The 25,354-nt window shown below is 37.2% G+C and overlaps 1 protein-coding gene across 4 annotated transcripts in view; it reads left to right on the top strand.

The window, feature by feature from the left end:
* Positions 1-25,354, top strand: part of Tafa2 (TAFA chemokine like family member 2) — a 517,412-nt gene that overhangs the window by 274,122 nt on the left and 217,936 nt on the right. For 3 of the 4 annotated variants that reach the window (XM_045151649.1, XM_045151650.1, XR_006637686.1), the window contains one exon: positions 14,388-14,462. The exons of the other annotated variant lie outside the window; for it this stretch is intronic. The gene's annotated coding sequence lies outside the window, so the exon portion shown is untranslated. The remainder of the gene's footprint in view (positions 1-14,387; positions 14,463-25,354) is intronic. 4 annotated transcript variants of the gene reach the window in all.

The raw sequence follows: 25,354 nt of genomic DNA, 5'->3' as shown, positions 1-25,354 counted from the left end.
CTAAACAATGGTACCAAACTGCCTGTATTTGCTGAAAAGAAAACTAATAAATTAAATAAAAAAAAATCTCATTGTGTATGATAGCCACATGCTGGTACTGGGAGTTACAGGTCAGTGCCCTCTAAGAAAAGGAAGAAAAAGATAACTAATATAAAAGAGTTAGTGAGAAGAGAGAGGGTTGGGGGGGGGAGAATGAGAGAAAGAGAGAAAGGGAGAGAGAGAAGCTGTAGAAGATTAAGGTTGGTTTTCATCATACCTTTCCAGTGTGTTTCATTTTTATACATATGGTCATCTAATTTGTCCAACCTCATTTGTTGAAGATGCTAACTTTTTGCCAATCAACATTCATTATTGGCTCCTTTGTCAATGATCAAGTAGATGTAGTTACTTGATCTAAGGACTATATCTTCAATTCTGTTCCATTGATCTATGTTTCTGTTCTTATGACAGTACCATGCTGATTGTGCTATTATGGCTCTGTAATATAGCTTTAGATTAGGCATGGTGATACCTCCAGAGGTGTTTTTCTTTATGAGAATATGTTTGGATATCTGAGGCCTATTGCCATTCCATTTGAATTTTGAGATTATTTTTTCAGTCTCTGTGAAGAATGATGCTGATAATTTTATTGGTATTGCATTAAATCTGTATATTGCTTTAGGTAGAATTTTCATTTTCATATATATTCTGCCTATCCAGGAGAATGGGAGGTCTTTCCATCTTCTCAAGTCCTCATTGATTTCTTTTGTTAAATGTTTTCATTATATAGGTCTTACAAATCCTTGGTTCATGTGATCCCAAGGTATTTATTTATTTATTTATTTATTTTTGTTGCTATTGGTAATGGGATAGCCTCACTGATTTCTTTCTCTGTATATTTTCCCTTTGCATATACAAAGGCTACCGACTTTTGTGCATTGATTTTGTATCCCACAACTTTACTGAAGGAATTATTCACCTTTAGACATTTTGAGATGGAGACTTTCAGGATACTTATGTAGAGGATCATGTCATTTGCAAATAGGCCAACTTGACTTCCTCTTTTCCACTTTGAATCCCTTTTATTTCTTTCTCCTGTCTTATTGCTTAATCTAGTACTTCTAGTACTATGTTGAAGAGCAGTGGTGAGAGTGGGCACCCATGTCTTGTTCCTGATCTCAATGGGAATTCCTTGAGTCTTTCCCCATTAATTATTATTTGGGCTTTGGGTGCTTTATATATAGCCTTTATTGCATTGAGATATAAACCATTCTTTCCAATGTTTTGATCATGAAGTGGTGTTGTATTTGGTCAAAGGCCTTCTCTGCACCAATTGAGATGATCATGTGGTTCCTATGGTTAAGTTTATTTATGTGGTGTGTTACATTTGACTGATTTCTTTTTTTAAATTATTTTAATTTTTATTTATTTATTTGAGAAAGAGGGGGAGAGAGAGAGAAAATGGGTGCACCAGGGCCTCCAGCCACTGCAAACGAATTCCAGATGCATGTGCCCCCTTTTGCATCTGGCTAGCGTGGGTTCTGGGGAATCAAGTCTCAAACTGGGGTCCTTAGGCTTCACAGGCAAGAGCTTAACTGCTAAGCCATCTCTCCAGCCCACATTTGACTGATTTCTGTATGTTGAACCATCCCTTCATCCTTGGGATGAAGCCTACTTGATCAAGTTGAATAATGCTTTTGATTGTTGTTAATTCAGTTTGTGAGGATTTTGTTCTGTATCTTTGCATATAAATTCATCAGGGACATAGGCCTATAGTTTTCTTTTCTTGTTGAATCTCTGTCTGGTTTTGATATTAGGGTGATGCTAACTTCATAAAAAGAATTGAGGAGGATTCCCTGATGTCCAATTATGTGAAACAGTTTGAGTAAAATTGGTTTCAGTTCTTCAATGAAGGTTTGATAGAATTTAGGTAAGAAGCCATCGGGTCCTGGACTTTTCTTTCTGAAAAGGTTTTTCAATCTCTATGGATGTGATAGGTTTGTTTAGATTAGTCTGCTTGGAGTTTACTTTTGGTAGGTGGCATGTGTCTAGGAATTCATCCATTTCTTCCAGATTATCCAGTTTTGAGGAGTAGAGATTTTGGAAATGTGCTTTGATAATTCTTCCAATTTCATTGATGTCTGTTGTGACCTCTCCTCTCCTGTTTATGATTTTGCTAATTTGAGACTTCTTTTGTTTTCTGCTTGATCAAATTGGCTAGGGGTTTATCAATCTATTTTATTTTCTCAAATAAAGAGCTCTTCATTTCATTGATTTTTTTAAAAATTGTTTTCTTGGTTTCCAACTCATTAATTTCTGGTGTGATCTTGATTATTTCTTTCTGTCTGGAATTCTTGGGTTGAATTTTTTTGTTTTTCAAGTGACTCTAGGTGGACAGTTAGGTTATTAATTTGGGATCCCTCTGTCTTTGTTAATGAAAGCATAGTGCTATGAAACTTCCCCTTACGACTGCTTTCATAGTGTCCCCTAAATTTGGGTAGGTTGTGTTTTCATTATCATTCGATTCTAGGAATTTTACAATTTCTCTTTTGATTTCTTCCATGACTCATTCATTGTTTAAAAGTGTGTTGTTTAGTCTCAAGTAGCTGGTGGAGTTCTTGACCTGTTTTTTGTTGTTGGTTTCTAGCTTTAAAGCATTGTGATCTGATATGATGCAGGAAGTTACTTCAATTTTTCTGACTTTACAGAGGCATGCTTTATGGCCCAATATATGGACTATTTTGGAAAAGGTTCTGTGGGCTGCTAAGAAGAATGTATATTTTGTAGAGTTGGAGTGGAAACTTCTGTAGATGTCCATTAGATCTATGTGCTCTATGGTAATGTTGAGTTCTATTATTTGCCTATTGATTTTCTGCTTGGATATCTGTCTATGGATGATAGTGGAGTATTGTAGTCTCCAATTATGATGGTGTTGGTGCTTATTTCGGTTTTGTTTTATAAACTATGGTACACCTGTGTTTGGTGCATATAGATTTATGATTGCGATGTTTTCATGTTGGATCATTCCCTTGATGAGTAAGAACTGGCCTTCTTTGTCCCTTCCAATTACATTTAGTTTGAAATCTATTTTATCAGATATCAGTATAGCATTGCCTGCTTTTTTTTTTTTTTTATTTCCATTTGCTTGCAATATCATTTTCTATCCTTTCACCCCGAGGAGGTGTCTATCTGTAGTGGTGAGGTGGGTTTCTTGAATACAGTAGATACAAGGGTCCTTTTTTTTTTCTCCATCTACTCTGAGAACTTACATCTTTTTATGGGTGAATTAAGACCATTAATATTTATGGTTGCAATTAATTCCTGCCATGTTGAAGTACTTTATGGAATTTGGTGCTTTCTTGTGTTTTGCATTTTTTTGAGCCTGGTTTAGTTTTGGTTATTGTGATCTTATTATTGGGTCTTGAGATTGGTTGGTTGATTGTTCTGTGTGGAGCATTCCCTGAAGTATTCTCTGTAGGTTTGGCTTTGTGTTCATGTAATCATAGAGTTGACTTTTTTTCATGGAAAAATTTCCTTTCTCCATCTATTTTGAGGGATACTTTTGCTGGGTAGAATAGCTTGGGTTGGAGGCCATAGTTTTTCAGATTTTGAAGGATTCCAGGCTTTTCTGGCTTTCAGTGTTTCCATTGAGAAATCTGAGGTAATTCTGATGGGGATTTCCTTTGTATGCAATGAATTGTTTCTCTCTTGCTGCTTTTAGCACTCTGCCTTTATTTTCTTTGTTAAGAGTTTTAACTATGATGTACCTTTGAGAGTTTCTTCTATGGTCCTGTCTGTTTCATGTTCTGTGGGCTTCTTGTATCTGGATGGGCCTTTGTTTTGAGAAATTGGGAAAAATTTCTTTAATTTTGTTGAATATGTTCTCTATCTTTCTAGCCTGGATTTGCTCTTATTCTGGTATATCCATGATCTGGATGTTTGGCCATTCCCTCGTATTCTGTACACTTGATTTTTTGAACTTACCAAGTTTTTAGCCTCCTGATTAAGTTCTTCTTTCATGTGTTCCAGGTCAGAGCTTCTGTCTTCCATATGAGTAACTGTTAGTGAGGGGTTCTAGATAGATTTTCAAAAGCTTTATTTGATTTTTCTTTTCTGTTTTGTTATTTTGCATGGTGTCTGTTTTTTAAGGTATGATTTCAGTTCGAGTTCTGATTTTCTTGTTGCTTTCTGGAATTCTTTCTTATTTGATCATATCTTCATTAAGCTTAATCAATCAGTTATTAAGATTATTCCATTTCTTGACTCACCTTCAATTCATTCTCTTTTGTGGGTTGTAACATTTTCTTCAGTCAAGCTAAGCCTACTATAAAATCTGAGCCCTCTAAAAGATTATTTAATTTCATTGATATGATTGTTGGTGTTTTGATGGTTTGCTTCCAGTTCAGCAATTCTTTTGATCAGGGTCACATTGGTTGTTGTGTTTTCATTTTGGGATTGATTTTCTGTTGATTCCTCCATGATTTTACTGGAGGCTTCCATTGTGGGGCTAGGCATTCTTGGTGGAGATCTCTCATGTTTCTGACATTTGTTGGCTTTTTGGCATTGTGGTCTGCCCACCTTGGGGAGATAGTTTATTCTGTTGATGGGGAGGCAAGATTTTGTCCTTGGAGGATGATCAGAGGGTTTTCTGCTTTAAATGCGAATTGATTGGTATATTGGTGTATGATGGGACCATAAGCACAGATGCACAGATTCTGGAGATTGCAGGTGCATCAAAGGTGCCTGTGGGACTGGGTGCTCTGGGCCACTCCCTCCACTTGCACACACTCTTCAGCACTTGGGAATCATGGGCTGGGGAGCCAGGCACCAGGAAGCTGGAGAGCCAGAGGTCTTATGCAGTGGCCCATGCTCCTTCTGACTCAGGGAAATAGTGATGTTGGTACCCAGGGACCAGAGCTAAAGGCCTGTTTCCACAGCCCTCACACAGGGGCCAGGCCTCTCCAAGGGAAGAACAGGGGACCTACAAGGACCAGGAAACTGGGAAGAGCCAGGGAACAGGCATCGGGCCTACTCACTGTGCATGTGCACCCTCTAGTGTGCACTCTCAGGGAGCCAGGGGCACTTTGATCAGAAAGGTAGAGCGAAGGGCCTGATTCTGCAGCTTGCTGGCAGGGTCTAAGCAGCCCCAGACAAGGGGTACTTACTGGGGCCAGAAAACTGGGAGAAGCCCCAGGGAACAGGGATCTGGCCTACTTTGCACCTGCCACCAAGATTTTTTTTTATCATCTTATAAAATCCTCAAGATTTTGATATGGAAATAGGACATAGTAGAGGGATTGCAAAGCTTTGTTGTCTACTTGGATTTTATACAAACACACAATAAAATAGGCAGTGTTTTGATAAAAATATATATATTGTTACATTTTAAAAAGGCTTTAAAACCAACCTTCCTTGTTCCCTTTTTGTCTGCCTCTGTTTTTTATTTTCTGTTCTTTCTTTTCTTTCCCTCCCTCCCTCTCCTCTTTTCTTCCCATCCTTCTGCCCCTTCCTTCCTTCTTTCTTTCCTTTCCTTTCCTTTCCTTTCCTTTCCTTTCCTTTCCTTTCCTTTCCTTTCCTTTCCTTTCCTTTCCTTTCCTTTCCTTTCCTTTCCTTTCCTTTCCTTTCCTTTCCTTTCCTTTCCTTTCCTTTCCTTTTTCCTTTCTTCCTTCCCAGGGTCTTATGTAGCTTAAATTTTCCTCAAACTCACTGTGTAACTGAGCATGACCTTGAATTTCTGATCGTCTGCATCCTAAGTATTAAGGTTGCATTATAGCCATGTAACATAATTTTTGATTAATGCAGTGGTAGCAATCAAACCCAGGGTCTTGTGCATGCTTGGCAAGCATTCTACCTATCTGTTCATAGTCCTTAACAATCACACTTTATAAATGTTGACTTACTTCATAGATGGGACCTTTGTGCTGATGCATTAGTACATGAATTTACTAAAATTTTTTACAAGGGTGAAATCATATATTACTTTAATTTTTGCTATTATTAATTTCCTAGCCTTCTTGTATATATACTGTCCATATAGTCAGAGGTATTATACAGTGGCAATCTGGACAGATTATCTCATTAGCCAGAATTAAGGTATAATAAGCTTTGACATAGTTACATATGGCTACCATGATTCTGTGGGTCTCCATCTTATTCATTGGGTGTCCTTACTTCATATATGCCCAAAGGGGTGCGATGTCACTGCAAATCACTTTTCCAAGAATGTTAAAGTGACATTATTGATGGATTTCCAGGACTGGTGGACAAAATTATGCCCCATTTTAAGTTTATATATTGATTTCTTGGCATGTTTTGAAGCTTGTGCTATATTCCTCAGTGTCATCTGAGGAAGGAAAAAATAAAAAAGATAAACTGAATTTTCTTTGTGATACTACTTTTATTTTTTTTCCTTATGCCTTTATGTCCTTCCTCTCGGCAGCATTTGTTTTTGGTGGATTTTCTAAAGCTTTCTTGCATGACTATGACCTTTCCCCTGTTTTCTATACTTGATTTTCACCAGATACCCAACAGTTCACTGTCTAAGTAGAGACATAGTATTTGTTTATATGTATAGTCCCTTTATTTATTGTGAATTTCAACTACAGGAGGTTTTCTGGGCAAGAGAATTGTCTGTGCTTTTGAAATTTCTCTTTTATAAAATAAGATTATCATCACAGTCAACATGTTTTAAAACTTTTAAAATTGCATTCTTTCTGGCTGCCATTATCTGCATAATATTGGGTCTATCATCATGTCATCATGGATGATGAGAACAAAAAGATCAAAATAGAAGAGGGATTATTTGGAAAGAAGAAGGGGTCCAGTTGAAAGGGATGGGGAACATAACAAATTTTGTAATTATATGATACGTTTGCCTATAAGAACTACATGGTTTAGTCTCATCATGATAAGATGACTTGGTGGACGTCACTGGTCCTGCTCTGGGAAGTCCTTGGAGTACAGCCAGAAGTGTAAGGTCCACTTTTTCTACCCCTGATCTTCCCAGTTTGCTATGGCACACAGACATTTTTTCCTTTTTCTTACATCTCACCTCTCAGGGAGCCATTTAACAGGATTTCTTTCTAAGCTTGTTATCTTTTTTCAAGCTTTTAGCATCTAATTTACAGTTCTGCTCTGTAAAGCTCAGTCTAGGGCCAGACAGATGACAATGTATGCTAAATAATATAGCCGTAAGAAGCCTCCCCTCCCGCCCCCACATGTCTAGTCTGTGAAGATCTCGCCTTTTGTAGGAAGGTTTACACAGAGGTCAGTTGGTAGAGGACTGGTTCAAAGCTCAGTGTTTACTCTGCTAGCTGTCTACTATTTATTTATTCTTTGTTTCACAGGTTCTATAGACTGGCTTCCTACCATAAACAGTGTGATAGGTGCTGAGTATATGGCAAAGAGTAAATAGACGTGAACTTTGTCGAGCTCCCAATAGTGGTGGAAACACCAGGCATAAACAACAAAGTTATCATTATTATAAAAATCTATCATATATATCATAACACATTAATAGCTAGACTACATAAGAATTCTTACAACTCAACAAAAATTAAATGACCAAAAAAATGGACCAAGGACTAGAATAGACATTTTTCCAAATGGCAATTAGCATGTGAAAACATTCTAAATATCATAATCAGATGAGAAATATAAATGAAAATAACAAGATGTCACACTCCATGCAATGGCTACTATCAGAGAAAGAGAGAAGATAACAAGTTATCAGTGTACTATAAATAATGGTCTCCCTTGATAATGGCCACCCAGAAGACCTAGGATCTGTCCCAGACCCAGGAATCTTGGTGATTTAGTCTTAATCTAAATCTGAAAATTTAGGAGCCAAGGGAGCTGGTTATATAAATTCTCATTTTAAAGCCTGAAGGCTCGAGATTCAGGAAGGACCAGGTTTCAATTTGACTCTAAACACAGGAAATAGCAATGCCCGGTTTTAGGAGTCAGGCAGCAGGAGTGCAGGGGCCAATTAAGTTGATACATGAAATTTGCTGTCAAATTGCTAAATGAACTGATGGGGAAGACATTTAAGCAGCAGAGGTCAAGAGACTTGGCTGGAGCAATGATACTTAAGGTGAGATAGGAGTGATGAGCTACTTTCACCTATGGGAAGAAATTATTACCTAACCCTCCTCACTTTGTTCTCTAGAAAAATGCTCTAAAGATAGTGAAGTACTACTGTTATTATTTTTGCATGCACATATATGAACTTTAAGAATATAATGCAAACTCTCAAATGTTTACCACCTACGCCAATAAATAGATCATTAAGAGCCACCCTGTGGCTTACGTAATTACCATTCTTGTTTCCCCAAGGGGAACTCATTATCCTGTCATTTATGACAATTACTAGCTTGTTTTTTTTTTTTTTTTTTTTTACTGCATACATATGCATCATTAAGCAATATAACTTTGTCCCTCCTTATTATTATGGGAACAAATACAAATATTAGTCTGTCTTTAAAGTGACTTCTCACATCTCTGATCATCTTTCCTGTAGTTGCAAGCTCTCCAAGGGTCTTTGACTACCTGATAAAGAAATACACGAGCAAGAGATCTATGTATCATTTGTCTCTATACTTCTGTGAAGAACTGCATTTGCCTGCAGTCAATTTTTCTTGGTATTGAGATTTGTAAACATTTATAAGAGTCTTTTGCATTAAGAGTGTGCCTACTTCAGATTTTAAATACCAGGGACTACCTGGATTTTAATCTTGGCTCTGACACCAATCAGATATGTAATCTTGTGTATAGTACTTTATGTCTTTGCTTTGTGTAATAGTAGAACTGATGCTATGAAGTTGTGAAGATGAAAAGGTAAAGTTATGATGAATGGTGCTTACAACAATGTTTGGCCGATAATAACACTCGATATTTATTTACAAGGTTCTTGTGTGGACTAAGAGCAAGAACCTTAACTGAGTATTTTCTGGCAAATAGCAGGTACTCAGCAATTCTTACAAAATTTCTGTTTTCTTTCTCCTTTCGAATTATGTGGTTGCTTTGCAGATATTTGAGGCTTATATAAGTCTGGCCGTTGTATAAATGGAGATGTCACTTAAAATGTCCTTGTGTATGTCCTTATATCTGCGCTATCCTCATATTCTGCTAACACTTTATTCAGAAAACATTTACCATGTACTTGCTCTAAACTCTTGGGAAGATGAAATGAATGACACAGCCTTGCTTCAAAGTGCTGTCTCACAAAGCACAGTGAACTAGTGCCATTATTTATGTACCACAGACAAGGAAATGAGAGCATCTTGATTTTTTTCAGGGGTCAGAGACTTGACTTTCTTAGAGCATATGCTATTGGAGCAGAAATTTAAAATGTTGAGTGGAAATTGGCTTGGAGATCTAGGGTAAGGCTCCCTAATAAGCCAGCAGAGCAGGGACAGGTTCATGCAAATCATTATTTTTATGTTTTTAGTTTTCAGCTTTATTTTTATTTATCTTTATTGTCAGCTGTCAAGAAGCTTGTGATGTGATATGTGACAAGGGTTTGAATTTTGGTTAAACTTAATTTTGCCTACTTATTAATCTAATAGACCAACATATTCCAATAAAATATAATATAAACTACTACATAATTTAAAATGTTTTAGTAGTCACATTAAAAATAAAAAAGTAACAGGTCAAATCAATTTAATGATCTATTTTATTGATCTAATATGTTTAATATACAGATGGTGCCTGGCTTTATGATTGCTCAGTGGAGAATTTTTCAACTTCACAAGGAAGATAAAGTATAACACAAAATCAATATAAATATTATTAATGACATATTTTAAGTATTTTCTCTGTATTGAATCTTCAAAATTCAGTGGTAGTCTATTGTTCCATCCTACCTAATTCAGAACACAAATTTTCATCAGAAATTTATCATATATATGTAAATTTTACAGAATTATGTGTAAAAACAGATTTGTATGCCCACACTGCTCAAGACAAGTAAGTTTTAAAATGACAGAATACAATATGAAGTTAAAAATTTTAAATAAATTAAAAATAATTCACTATATCCTTTGGATCCTACTGCAGACAACATTTTGCCTCTTTCTCTTTAAGTGGATGAGGAAGACGTTACACAAGGGAGAGAGGCAGCTACCCAATATAGTTCTTCATCTCCATCCCTTATTGTAAAATTGGCCATGATAATAGCATTGCATACTTTTATGTGTATAATAAGTGATATCACATGTCACATAACAAGTCTATGACTTTTCCCTATTTCATAGATAGGAATCCAAAATCTCATGTTGCCTAGGATTACACCACTATTTAGGAATGAGGCTGCTGGGCTCTACATTCCTAAAACTTCTGTGTTTTTGTTTTTCAAGGTAATGATCTCACTGTAGTTCAGGCTGACCTGGAATTCACTGTGTAGTCTCAGGGTGGCCTCAAACGCACGGTGATCCTCCTCCCTCTGCCTCCTCAGTGCTGTGATTAAAGTCATGTGCCACCATGCCAAGCAATGTTAATCTTTTAAAGATGATGCTTTTACTTTGCTTCATACTTTTGTTTTTGAAGAATGCCTACCAATTTTTGACCTCTATCTCCATGTAATAAGTACACTGAGGAATTTACGTTGTTTCTTAAAATTTTTGTTCGTCAGTCTAAATGTGTAATGGAAGCAAATATATGGCAACAATTAACATTTCTGTTACAATGTATAGACTTTGAATTTGGTGTGGTATACCATATCATGGAATTATTAAGAAATTTATGAACTTATAAATAGCTAGATGAATTATATCCTTAATTGAAAGATTATGTGGCAGGGCTGGAGACGACCCATGTTTGATTTCTCTCCACTTCCCATGTAAGCCAGATGCACAAAGGTGAGGTAAGCGCAAGGTCACACATGCCCACTAGGTGGCACAAGCATCTGGAATTTGAGTGCAGTGGCTGAGGCTCTGGCAAGCCAATTCTCTCTCTCTCTTTTAAAGAAAGAGAAAGATTATATGGCACATTGGTCTGGTGGTTTTTGATGAATTAGAGCATGGTAAAGTTTTCTGAAGAATTGTGATATATGCAGTGGCTTATGATGAATTCCTACCAATGAGAAACAGATTGCATTTCTGGAAAAGATAGCTTACAATATTTCTTATCACTTTGCTACTTGAGTTTCTTGGCAAACACTATTGAATAATTATTTCTGGATCATGCTGTCAGAACCAGACATTCTAAAAATAAACTCATTTAGCATTTTCTCAGTGTGGGGATAGATATATCAGTAAAAGCTGGCACTTTGCATATGGCATGGTGCAGTTCTGTTTCTCATCTTCATTCAACTGAAGATGTGTTTTAGCCAATAACCAGTTATTTAATTTATCCACGCCAAGTTTGGTTAATGTTTGTGAATTTAGCCAGCTATGTCCAGTTTCTTATAACTCTCACCTGATTTACAATGTGTAGGGGTTCCTTACTGTATGCATTATGTGTACTTACTGAGGAGTACTAGCCATGTAGGTAGAATCATGTGTAGACATGGTAGGAGAGTTACTGTTAAACTATATTCTGTCAAAGAATGGAGGACCTTGTTTTTTTAAATTTTTTGTTTTATTTTTATTTACTTATTACAGAGAAAGAGAGAGAGAGAGAGGGAAGGAGAGAGGGAGAGAGGGAGAGAGGGAGGAAGGGAGGGAGGGAGAGAGGGAGAGAGGGAGAAAGGGAGAGAGGGAGAGAGAGAGAGAGAGAGGGAGAGAGAGAGAGAGAGAGAGAGAGAGAGAGAGAATGAGAGAGAATGAGAGAGAATGAGAATGGATGCATCAGGACCTACAGCCACTGCAAACAAACCCCAGATGAATGCACTGATTTGTGCGTCTGGCTTATGTGGGTACTGGGGAGTTGAGCCTCAAACCGGGATTCTTAGGTTTCACAGGCAAGCACTTAATTGCTAAGCCATCTTTCTAGCCCTGAGGATCTTGTTTTTGATCCAACCTAGGTACCTCTTATTTCTTCCTAAAATTATCCATTGAATTTGCTGTGATCAATGCAAGGAATGAGTGTGGAATATGTTCTCCAGAGAAATGTTATTTCTGCCCCAGTTTTCTGAATACAGCCACTTAGACGCAGAAAAGTATTTCTATCGCATTGGTGTATGTTTGATGGCCCTGGGCATCGTCTTACCTTATATTCTAGATTATATCCTATCCATTTTTTCAGATATAGAAGTGGAGGAAGGGTCTTGTACTCATACAATTTGATTGCCTTCTGAGGTACTGAATGTAATTATAGGTGGTGTTTGCACTCAGCATTGATACCAGATCAAGTATCCTCCGCTTTCTCACAGAACTTCCTGTCTTCTGAGTCATGGCATCTGGAGAGAGTTTTGCTTTGTTCTTCAGTCATGATTTTGTGTTCTTCTGGATGTGAGGTTTGAGCCTGGGTCATTATCAGCCCTTCTCCTGAGGAAGTAGGAGGCAGACTAGAGCTGCCGGCCTTCCCTACTCCCTGATAGGTATTGTATCGTATCAAATTGGTTCACAGGCTTCTGACTAAGAGAGTTCTGGAAAATGGCATTTATCTGAGAGCCTTATGCTACGTGCATCATGATTTAAGTACTTGCACTTCAAAGATCTCTTACTGTTTGGCTTCCTGCATGTTACATAAACAGGACATATTATATACTAGGATATATAAAGAGGATGTATGCTATGTAAATGAAGGATGTCAAATGACATGTTAGTTTGCTTGCTAAACCCTTATGCAAAGTGAAGCATGGAACCTCACCTGTTCAGTTGCATCCTTGTTGTAGGACATGCCAGGTGTCCTTTTCTGCTAAGTAACTTTAAATGACATGACATGCATATTGTGGGGTTTCCATGAGCTTTAGAAATACTAAGTGTGCTATTAAAGCGTTCAATAAAAGGCTTGTTGTTCTAATTACATCTACTACTGTTACAAAAGCTGCTTGTAGTAAATTATTTTAGACAATTGTCAATTAATTAAATAGGAAAATTTTAAGACTCTTGGTTAAAGTTCTGTACCAGTAGAGATATAAACATTATCTTATTTAATCTTCAGGAGAATTAGTAAGGTAGATGTTACCTACTTATCACCTAAAGCTGGAAACTACAGCTGGAGCTGTTAAGAATGCTTTTTTTTTTTTTAAAGAGTATATGAGAATCAACTGAGATTTGACTGGTCTGTTTGTGAATTGTTTGCTATTTCCTTGATTCAGTGAAGGGAGAGTTATATTTAGAAGTGGGTTAAATTTGGGTTAGCATGCAAATGTCTGTTCTTGGGCTAGCCTAAGGACTACTTTTACCTTGCTCTTAATAGATCCTACTTGTCAACAGTGGCCATGGCTTGGTGAACTTGGTATGATCTCATTTTGGGAAGTTCACTGCTATACTTTCATTCCTGGTTGCCTTTAATGCCTCTTGACTTTCATTACCTCACTGTTGCAGGAGACATCAACTTGCAACTCAGGGAAGGTAACAATTGTCTAACACTGGGCTTGGTGATTATATGAAACAGCCAAGAATCAACCACACAGAATTTTTTCCAGTGTATTCTCCTAATAGATGAAGGCATCAACTTTGCCAGAAATAAGGCAGTTTTGTAAAGGTTTATAGAGCCATTTGGGTTAAGAAAGTCACAGACTTACTGAGTAGAAAAAAATGTGCTTTTCTTTTTCTGGGACACTACAAGAGTTAGGGGTACAGATGACATCATTCCTATCTTGCTGGACTCACCATCTATTTTCACCTTTTGTCCCTCTAGCTACTTGTTATCCCAGCCTTAGGAAAGAAAGCAGGAAAGTGATCTACAGCACAGGACCTCATCTCCTGTTGTAATTGGGACTAATCTGCTGAATCAGGAGCCCATATTTGTGATGGCCCTTAGAGGTCCTTTCTCTAAAAGGACACAATACAAACTATATGCTCTCTTTAAAATACTACTTCTGGTGCTTTTCATTTATACATACTGAAATGCACATTACAATAATGCAGAAAATTATTTAAATAGGAAATTAGCTAGGAAGTGTGTGAGTTATAATGTTACTTGGTATACTTCAGGTAAGGAAGGTATGAGGTAGAAGAGTAAATTTATAAGCATGTACACATTAATGAAGCAGAGTTATCTCCTAATATAGTGTTTTGTAGATAGGCAAGACCTCTGCATACAGAATTTTGATTATGTGTAGAAGTTTCTTGGCACATAGCAGGTACAATTTGTCTGTTGCATATTACTTTTCATGCTCCAGGAGATTTCCAAAAGAAGATAATTCCACTGATAAAGTTGCTATATAAACCCACTGTGCATTTTAAAACAGAAGTCTCTGTAATGTTACAAAATGACAATGACCACCAGGGACAGAGGGAGCTGGAGTTAAACTGTACCTTCCAAGCGGGAGACTAAAAGAGCTTATTTCCTTTCAGTTGTTGAAACTACTGGGAGAAGCAGAGCAGAGCCAAGGTTTTGTGCATTGTGTAGAGTTTCACAAAAGACCACAGGTAAGCTGTAACAAAAATTACATGGTAGGCTTGTGGCTTCCTCATTCATCGCTCTCATAGAGTCTGCTTATTACAGGAAGGCATTAAGAGGTATCCAATTTCACAGCAGCTGGACGGTGCTAAGTGCTCACACAGCATATGATCAGACATTGTGCCCTTTTTATTACATTGTTACACTATTTGCATATAAAATTATTTTCATGTGTGAGATGGACTAGGGTAGCTGAGATTTCCAATCTAAATATAACCAGACAGCATGAGGATTAATGCTGGTGTGCTCATAGCAGGGATTAATTATCAGTGCTGGAAGACAACATATACAGAATGGATCAGTTTCCAGTAATCCCAAAATTGAAAAAAATGATAATACACTTTAATTACAGAATGCAGAATACCTCATGAGAAGCTGTAATTATTTATGATAACATTTAAACTGAGGGTGGTATGGGGAACAAGAAGTTGCTGAATTTCCTTAGCTGTTTTGACATGTAGTAAGAAGAAATAAATGATCTCTCTTCTGTTTGGATAGTCATTTATTTTATGAAACCAACTATTATCAGGCTTCACTGGGAGACAGCTTCTCTCTGTATTTATAGAGATGGGGACACCAAATTACTTCTGCCATGGATCCTCTTAGGATTTAACAACAAGGCTATCAAAGGAAGTGCTGGCCTCATGTGAGTCATTGTGCCTCATGGTTCCTGACAGATTGGATGGCAGACATTGCTATTCATGGGAATTACTTACTCTCTTCCTCAGGCAAAGTTTTGTTAGAAGAAACCCAAAAATCTGAAAATATGCTCCAAAATTTTGAGGAACTTAACTCTGGTGGAGAAGTGAGTCTGTTTCAAATATTCACTGAATCTAACATACTTAATTGTTGCCCTAAACAACTGAATGTGCAAATAGTTTAAATACTAGAGGTTTATAGAGCACCAGGATTAGACCCAGGGGCATTGTTTTCAGTGGTTCAAATACTACTTTTCCCCCTTGAGTAGATATAAGCTTTCTTTTGCTTTTTCAAAAAAAAAAATTATGTATTTATTTGAGAGACAGGTGGTAGGGGAGAGGTTGTGCCAGGCTTTATAGCTACCACAAATGAACTCCGGATGCTTGTACCACCTTATGCTCTGGCTTACATGAGTACTGGAGAATCAAACCTGGGTCCTTAAGCCTTGCAGGCAAATTCCCTAACTGCTAAGCCCTGTATGAGCTTTCCTATCTGTAAAGAAGATAATACTGTACTCATGGGGTCACTGAGAAGAGGAATATGATAACATCTAAGCAAAAGCCTACCAGATAGTGTACTAAGTGTGCGCTATGTGTTTTTTAAAGTTTATTTTTTTATTTGTTGGGGGGAGAGAGAGAGAAAGAGAGAGTGTGAGAGAGAGAGAGGGAATGGGCATGCCAGGAACTTCAGCCTGCTGTGAACAAACTCCAGATGTGTGCGCCCCCTTGTGGCACATGTGAGGCATTGTGTGCTTGTGGCACTATGCATCTGGCTATGTGGGACCTGGTGATTTGAACATGAGTTTTTAGGCTTTGCAGGCAAGCACACCTTAACCGCTAAGGCATTGTGCTAAATGTTTTTAACCATTATTTAAATAGCTTCTTTGTATTCAGTAATATGAATATTTGGCTTCCTTATCTAAATGTAGTTTAGCTCTAAAGCCTTTATTTTTGCTTGGGAAATAAGGTTTATCTTTCCAATAAGGTTTATACAGTCACATATGGCTTAAAATATGTATCTATTTTGAATAAGTGGATTCAAAATTTCTATATTTTGCTTTTCCTCCCCTCTCTTCAAGATGGATCCTTTAAGTATCCAGAGGCATTGCCCCCCAGCCACAATGACTGACTGCTGCTCTCACAACTCATAACCCCCAGCCCCATGGGGAATACCAGCAACCCACTGAGGAATGGCGGAAGGGAGGAGGGGAATGCTACCTACACATGATTTGTCCATACAAAGTTCCTACTAAATAAGACAGAGATGAGTCCTTTATTTCCAAGGTCTTTTGGATTATTTTGCCATCAATAGAGCATGAAGAGGTCCATGTTGCTTTTTTGTGCTTCTGTGGTAAGGATATATTGTTACTCCCTGCAGGTGGAAATGATGTGGAGAATAATTTGGGCTTAGTGGCCTCTCTCTGCAGATGTGGTCTCATTTAACTTGTGATGCTGAATTTTCCATCCTGTTCTTCCTTTGGCCTTTTTTCCCTACAGCCCTTGCAGTCTGTGTTCCATGATGACAAACTGCAGTTATCATCTCGCTTCTTAGCCAGTGTGAATCTTCCAGAAGAATATGCTAGCGATGAGGTTAATACAAACTGAGGGAGGTGCTTAGGGACAACTCGTGTGGCCACAAATGTCTTCAGGGCTATGTTGGTCAATGGACAATGGGTGAAGAAGACTGTGGAAACAACTGGTTTGGTTATGATACTTGAGATTTACACTCAAATTCTCTGTTTCCAAATCTATTGTTCTTTTTTTTCCTTGTTGCCATCACCACTTTGATGTTCTAAAATAATACACCTCTTGTTTCTTCTTAAAACCAAAAAGTGGTTTAAAATTTAAAGACAGGCCTATGCTCCAACAACATCTGAGCTGAGACCACACCTCCATTACATTCTCACACAAGTCATCAGGACATCTTCAGGAGGGATGTGTACTATGGAATTAGAACTCATTGTTCTAGTTTCCTGATGCAACAAGGGGGAAAGTGAGCTCTGTTGATTCCTTTTCCATTTTCCTCAAAACTCTCCTATACTTTGCAGTGTTTTGTGGGTTTATCAGGACTGGGTTTAATTGTCCTTTATTCTTTTCAACTTAGTTTTCATGAAAAACTACAGGCTCCTCCTACATTTTAATTCCCATTATGTTTACGTACCTCCTGTTCTGTCTCCCCTGCTTTTTTAAAAACTCACCTCCAAAATCCTTTTCTCTGGCATTTTAGAGTCCTTCATAATTCTCTCTCCATACAGCCACAGCATTTTCTCTGAACATATTCTTCACTTCTTGTGCCGGTAGGAAACTAATTGATCTTGCCTTCCTGGAAGGAATTCCCAGTGAGGGCTCTCCTCTAGTGTCCTACCATTAAGGCTACACATGGGGATGGGTTCCTGTTACTGTGACCACGTTTCAGCATTCTCTCCTGAGGATTGCCTCTCATATCAGAATACTTCACTCTCTATTTCTCAGTGTTTCTTCCAACGGATTCTTGAATTATCCTTTCACATTTTGTGATGATTCACCTTCTTTTATTGTCCATTTTTATTCCTATATTAATTGGCAGCAATTTTAACATGTACATACATAATCTGCCTAATAACCTGAGTTCAGTCCCGAGTTCCTTTCTCTCGTGCTCTTGTCCTGCTCCCTGCCCCACCCACTGACTGCCACACTCAGGCTCTAACCTTACGTCACCTTACATCACCAAAGACTGTAGTACACACGTAAGTTCAACTTCAACTAAGTTCTTCTATGATCTTTTAATTTAATTGCTCTTATGCCAATATTTTTCATATCCATCATGAGGCCTTTAACCCCTCTCTAGTTCATTAGTTCTACCATTTTAGTGTGTTTTGTCTCTAAGCCTTTCTTTAAAAATGTCTCCATCCCTCCTGTTTTCTTCTTCCTTAATAATACTTGTGTGTGTGTGTGTGTGTGTGTGTGTATGTGAGTGTATGAGTGTGTGTTTAAGATTTGACATATGAGAAAAAACCCTGACATTTGTCTTTATGAGTCTGTCTTAGTTTGCTAACATGACGATCTCCAGCTCCATCCATTTTCCTGAAAATGAAATTATCTCATTCTTTTTTATGGCTAAATAAAACTCTATTTTCTTTATCAATTCATCTATTGATGAGCACCTAGGATGATTCTGCAACTTGGCTATTGTAAAAAGTGCAGTAACAAACATGAGTATGCAAGGAACTCTATAATTATCTGATTTATATTCCTTTGGGTATATGCCCAAATGTAATCATAACTGGATTATATAGTACTTGTAATTTTTAAATATTTTTTTAGGAACCACTATAGCTACTTCCATAGACTGAGCTAACTTACATTCTAACCACCAACAGTATTAAAGTCACTTTTCTCCCATACTCTTGCAATCTCTTGTTTTTGTTTTCTTCATGATAGGCATTATGATGGAGGGAGGTGAGATGAAATTGCAATATAATTTTGATTTTCCTTTTCTTGATAGCTAATGACGTTGACCATTTTAAAAATATTTATTAGGAACTTATGTTTCCTTTGAGAATTGTCTGTTTAGTTTATTTGCCCATTTATTGATTGGATTATTTGCTCTTAGGAGTTTAGCTTTCTTGAGTTCTCTTTGTAGTCTGGGTACTAACCCCCTATCAGGTAAATTGCTGACACAGATTTTTTTTTTTTTTTTCCCATTCTGTAGGCTGTCTCTTATTTGCTCATCTTTTTTTGGAACATGGTAAGATTTTGATTAATATATTATTATTTTTGATTATCAAGAATATATTTTGTATGAATATTGGTTGTGTTGGTGCCATCTTTTTCCACCTCCCTGCCCCCATTCTGCAGGAGGCTCCCCTCAGTGGGGTTGCTGCTATTCCCTATGGTGGCCATGTCTCTGGCCATGATATCCCAACCTGTGACTCTTACAATCTTTCCACCCCTTCTTCCACAAAACTCCCTGAGCCTTGGATGGTGTGTTTTAAGTATACTTTAGTGATGAGTTCTTAGGAGCCTCTCTGCATTTTGCTTTGGTATGTGTTGAGTATCCTCAGCATCTGTCCACTGAGCAGATCTCTAAGCCAATCAGAAAGCCATCAGTTACCCACCAAGGCAGTGTGCCACCATTATACTGGTCTGTGCTTCTTGTCAGGCTGATTGTTTCTGAGCAGCTTAGACCATCTGCTTGCTCACACCATTGTTGGCCACTTTTCCCCAGTAGCTCATGTAGCACTTTCCAGCACTAGATGGGCTAATCCTCTGGGGAGTGGCTCTCTTCTGGATTCCAGCCAGAATACTCTGTGTTCTGTATTGGCAGTATATGACGTCTTCAGCAACAGGGTCTTACGTTTTGCTTCAAGCAGGCAATCAAGTGCTTTGGCAGAAGCCTATCTTGTTTTGGGGGACCCTGTAGTTCTCTGCAATCAACAGCTCAATGTGGGTAGCACCTATTTGTGGCACTATGAAGTAAAGATCAAAACCAAAATTTTTTAAGGTTAGACTTCATCCCACCCTCTCCACTGCCGTTTTTTTTTTTGGGGGGGGGATGCACCCTCTATACTTCTGTTGAGGGTTAAATCTTTTAGTCTACCTTCATGGAGAAAGGTTTTTATAGTATCATTTCATTTTGAGTTTATCCCCCCACTATTCCCTCCCCCTCCCCCAGACCCTTCCATCCCTATTGTCTAGGCCTCAAGTTGTCTGTCTAGTGTGCCAGCAACTCAAGCAGACCCAGGTTAGGAACTGCAGACGAGTGAGAATGCATGGCATTTGCTTTCCTGTGATTGTGTGTGTTCACTGAGTATAATCTGGTTTAAGTCCATCCATTTTCCTAAAAATTTTGTTACATCTTTTTTTTCTTACTACTGAGAATTCCATTGTGTATATGTACCACAACTTCATTATCCATTTATCCAATGAAACTCTGTTTCTAAATTAAAAAAAAAATATGTATACATTTTAATTTGTTAATTTGGGGGACTATTTACTGGGATATTGGAATCTTAATCAGAAAATTTTTCTCCAGTAGTTTCAAGTCTTGTATTATAATCTTTAATTTCATTTGAATTAACTTTTGTACAAGGTGAGAGAAACAGATCTAGCTTCAACCTTTGGCAAGTGAAATTCAGTGTTTTTCCAGTAATGTTTGATAAAAAGACTGCCTTTTCTTCAATGTGTTTTTGGTACCTTTGTTGAAAATCAGGTGGCTGTAAGTGAATGGGTTCATTTAAATTTTGTCTGGTTTTACTGTTCATCTATGTATCTGCTTTTGTGCTATTTACTATAATTTGAATCATTAACTGTGATACCTCCAGCATCACTCTTTTTATTCAGAAATGCTTTGCTTTTTTACTACCAGATGAATTTAAAAAATTTTTAAAAGTTTTTCTTTGAATAACATAATTGGAATTTTGATGGGGCTCTTTCACCTTCCTTATATAATAGAAATTGAATAGTCAATTATACTCACTGCTTTGTATGAGTATATGACTCACTCTTCTTTTGCATCTTCATACTTTCTTGGAAGAGCACAGCCTTCTTTATATCTAGTTCCTCTTGGTCTGTGCTTGTGTAACTAATGACATCTTGAGATAAACAGGTGGGTGCACTACAGTTACCATGGAGCTTTGTAATGGTAGTGGTGTGCCACAACAACTGTATCAGTTAATTCGTTGTTGTTGCTGCTGCTGCTGCTGGGACAAAGCACATGACCAGAAGCCACACAGAGAAGAAAGGAGCTTATTTCAGCCTGTAGTTTTGAATGGAAGTGTCCATCATGGCTGAGAAAGCAGGGCAGGAACAGGTGGCCAGTATCACATTGCAACTTCAACAGGGAGGAAGTAGAAAGCCAAAAGTACCAAGTGTGGCTGCACTATAACACCCCAGGGCCCACCCCGTAGTACCCTTCAGGCAGCAGGGCTATGCCTCCCGCACAACTCCACGAACTTCCCAAACAGTGCAGACTGAGGAGTCACTGTCAAATACTAGAGTCTGTGGGGGACGTTTTACATTCAAGCTACCATACCCACTAATTCAGAACCTACCATCTGGGGGCTGGATATTGATGTCTGAAAAGCACTTCCTTTCGGAGGTATTTTTGTCAGGCAGGGCTGACTACCATTACCTGAGGAGAATCACCATTCCTATCTAATTTCAGTCCCTCCACTTAGTCACTGGACCCTATTCCTTACTTTACAATGATGTAATTCTAGTTTCTCCTCTTTGTTTCCATCAATAGTTATTTACCTCCCTACTGGGTCATTTTCACTAGTGTGGACTATGCATTGTTGCTTTTTTCCCCCCCAATTTCTGTAGACTACATTTTTCTACCACTGCTATTATTTTTCATTTATCGGTAGAAAAACTTCTCCTTCCATTATCTCTCACACTAAACCCGTTGTAGTTTTTATGTCATCATTCCTTCTTAATTGATGTAATCAAGATGATCTAAGACTTCCATATTGCCAAATATATCACTTAATTGTTTATTCTTATGTTTCTTGGTCTATTACCAGTATTTAACTTTGTATATAACACATTTCTGGGTAATTTTACTTGGTTTATAAGATACTCTCAGTTTGTAGTCTACCTTACTTTTTCTCTATTAATTTTTGACCTTTTAATGTTGGTGAAGCCTGGACTCACTCTTTTTTTTTTGGTTTTTCGAGGAAGGGTCTCACTCTGGTCCAGGCTATGTAGTCTCAGGGTAGCTTTGAACTCATGGTGATCCTCCTACCTCTGCCTCCCAAGTGCTGGGATTAAAGGCATATGCCACCATACCTAGCTAGACTCACTGTTTATTCCTGTTTTCTTTTCTGTCCACATTGACTTATAGTCTTATTATTTCTTTCCATGCTTTTAAATAATACCAGTGTATTGACCAGCATTTTTATTCTGCTTTCTCCACTCATTTACATTTTCAATTTTTTACTTCAACAATTCTATTTAGAGAACTAATAGATACCTCAAACATAGCGTGTTCAAATTCAGTTTCTTAAACCCATACCCCAAGAACAGCAAACACCAATCCAAATATGGGAAACATCTCCTCTTTCATCCTGAGCCTTTTAATCTCATTTTTAATTCTATTCTTTCATTGCTCAGATCCCAGATACATAGGAATTATCTTTGAATCTTGAGTTTCTTATGTTTACATCTAAACTATCAGTATGTCTTCTTTAGAAAATTATTATTATTTAAACTATATCCATTTTCTTGTCACTTCTCACCTAACCCAATACTATTGCTGGCCCACGTTAATCTACAGCCTTTGAATTTACCTGTCCTTTCTGCTCCCACATAAGATATTGTAAACAAGGATCCAGAGTGCTTAAGTTGAAACTCGTCACTGACCTTGCCATTCTTGTGCTCTGGTCCTCCTGTGCTTCTCTTTGCCCCCTCAGAGTAAATGCTAACTCTTTACAGTGGTAAATATGCTCTGTGATGATTTGGCTCACCATTGTCATTCTGGTATGGTATCCTTCTGCCTTTGCTTCCTCTGTTGTAGCCACACTGGCTTCTGAACCTAACAGTCACACTGCACCCCTATCTTTGTGCACTGGCACTTAAGAAGGTAATTTTTGACCTGAATATTTACCTGACTTCTCCATCATCTCCTTCAGTTATGTGAATTTTCAATAATGGTTTCACTGTGAACACTCTATTTTTTAATTGTACCTTAATTTCACTTAATTTCTAATTTCTAATGTTGATATATGTCCACTTGATATTAAACTATTTTATTATTGGAATGTTTTGCTATTTTATATAGTGGAGGAATTCTTTCCCTCTATCTTTTGTAGGTTTTCTAGGTGGAATCTCAGAAAGTAAATTGATAGAGGGTAGATCAACAAGAGAAACAACAGACTCTATTAACACATGCAGCACACATATTTATACAAGGAACTCAGTAATGAGTAACTCAAAGAGGTGGCTAGAATTTGAACCTATATTTCACCTGAACAATAAGCTATAAATCTGCAGACAAGTGGCACAAAAGAGAAAAGGTTTAGGCTTTTAGGGACAGTACTGTGGTAAGATAAATATCCAGAGTAAACTAATGGAAGATAAGGGTTATTTTAGTAAGGTTTGTTTGCTGACCCAGATTGATAGCAACTTTTCATCTTTTTCATGGTCTTAAAAGTTCCCTTGGGGAAAGAATTTATGGCAATTTTTCATTTCTCAGAAGTTTTTGCTTCTAGTTAGAGAGAGCAGCTCTATCTGTGTTAATTCTCTATTATATCCAGCTCAAAGTTATACTTATGTCAAAGTGGCATATTTTGGGGTGATACATTCTTATATATAGCAACAGTATACTTATTATAATGTATTCAATTGTCAATTGAACTAATGAAAATTTCTTCATGGTTACTGCTCCATTTAACTTCTAAGCTACTGCTGATTGACCCCATTGGTTATTATATTGATACTAGTGATATTTTAATTTTAATGCTTGGTAATGCTACAAGCAGCTCAAAACTCCATGGAAATCATTACATTATTTTTAAATTTTGCATACAGTAATTGCATATTGGTAATGAATTAATGAGACTTAGTATTTTAGCTCATATCAACATCAAGAAAGTGGAGTGGAAAATTGAGAATATTATGCTGATAAGTGAGGCAAAAATATACTTTCTTAAATTAAGCAATTGAGATAGACCTTACTGTTTTGGGTTGAGAAATAAGCTATTGTTCATTACTTTATTTCCCTCTTCCTACTCTCACTATAGATTTAGCCCTAATGATCAAATGAAATAAATGAATCATTTGAACATTATATACTTAAAGTTATCCAACATAATATATAATGAAGTAAGAAAATATAAAGTGAATTGTATAATATATAATGAAATATAAAATGCAATGATTAGAAAGATTGTGATGGTAGTTTGAGTGTTTTATGAAAGGAAAATATACAACTATTCCAAAAAGGTATTTGAAGTGTTTGTGACAGAAGAAAAGCATCCCTTTTAACTTTTTACTGTTTTATTCCTTTTGAACAAAGATTTCATATGTACAATGGCTTCAGACCTTGCAGTTTAGGTGGTGCTCAAGGCTGTCTTACAGGTGGCCCTTTGAGTCTTGAACCTGTGCTGTCACTTCCCTCTTCCAGCCTTGTATATGCAGATGGCCAGACCCACATGGCTCACTCACTTTGCCTTGTGCAAGTTCTTACTGATCCCAGTTGGGCATTTAGGTTAATTAGACATGAATGACAATGATGTGAGTGAACTTAACATAGTTAATGTAGCTATTAAGAGCACATTTCCATGCAGCATCTGTATATAATTTGTATAAGGAAGCATAAACTTAACTACGTCCTTCCTTATTTTTCAGGCAGAAATGAAGAGCATGTTAGATGAATTTGAATGTGCACTGATTAGTCATTTGTTTTTAATTGAGACAGAATCAAATTATCCTAGGTTACCTTCTAGCCAAGGGTGACCTTGAACTTTTGATTCTCCTGCCTCTACTCTCCAAGTGCTGGGATTGTAGGCCTGTACCACCATTCTTGGTTTATGGTTGCTGAGGATTGAATTTAGGGCTTGTGCATGTGAGGCAAGCACTCTACCAATTGATCTATATCTCTACTCCCAAAATATTTTACTTCAGATTTGTTGAGTCACATGGTTTAGGTACTCCACTCATTTTTCCTAATTAAAAACAGAAGGATATAGAAATCCATATGTAGGTAAATTACTAAAATTAAGAAACTAGGAACTTAAAAAAGAAAAGGATGGTCTTGTAATCAAAAGTTCAAAGGAAAAAAAAAAAGCAAAAGAAAGTCTCCAAATAAATATAACAACTCCAAAGATGACTCAACATATACACCTTACTTTGGACTAGTAAGATTAGAGTTGTATATCGAGGATATTAATAATATAATAGCAGCAACCATTCATTTAATTTATGCTGTGCACCAGATATGACACCTTGTCTGATACAGACTCTACCACATTTAGTCCTTGCCATCAGTATTTGATGAAGTTGATGAATTCTATTCTTTTTTTGTGTGTGAAAGTTTCAATACTGAAACACCGAGTTAGAAAGGTTAATTTACTTGCTAAAAGTTACAGTTGGCATTTCTAGAGCTGAGGATGTAATATGACCTAGCACAGCCCTTTGCCTATTTTAAGTATTATAATGTATATTATTCCTTCATTACATTTATA

The sequence above is a fragment of the Jaculus jaculus genome, chromosome 6 (genome assembly GCF_020740685.1).
Source record: "Jaculus jaculus isolate mJacJac1 chromosome 6, mJacJac1.mat.Y.cur, whole genome shotgun sequence".
Taxonomy (NCBI): domain Eukaryota; kingdom Metazoa; phylum Chordata; class Mammalia; order Rodentia; family Dipodidae; genus Jaculus; species Jaculus jaculus.
The sequence above is the reverse complement of the archived record's forward strand: the minus strand, read 5'-3'. Positions and strand labels throughout refer to the sequence as shown.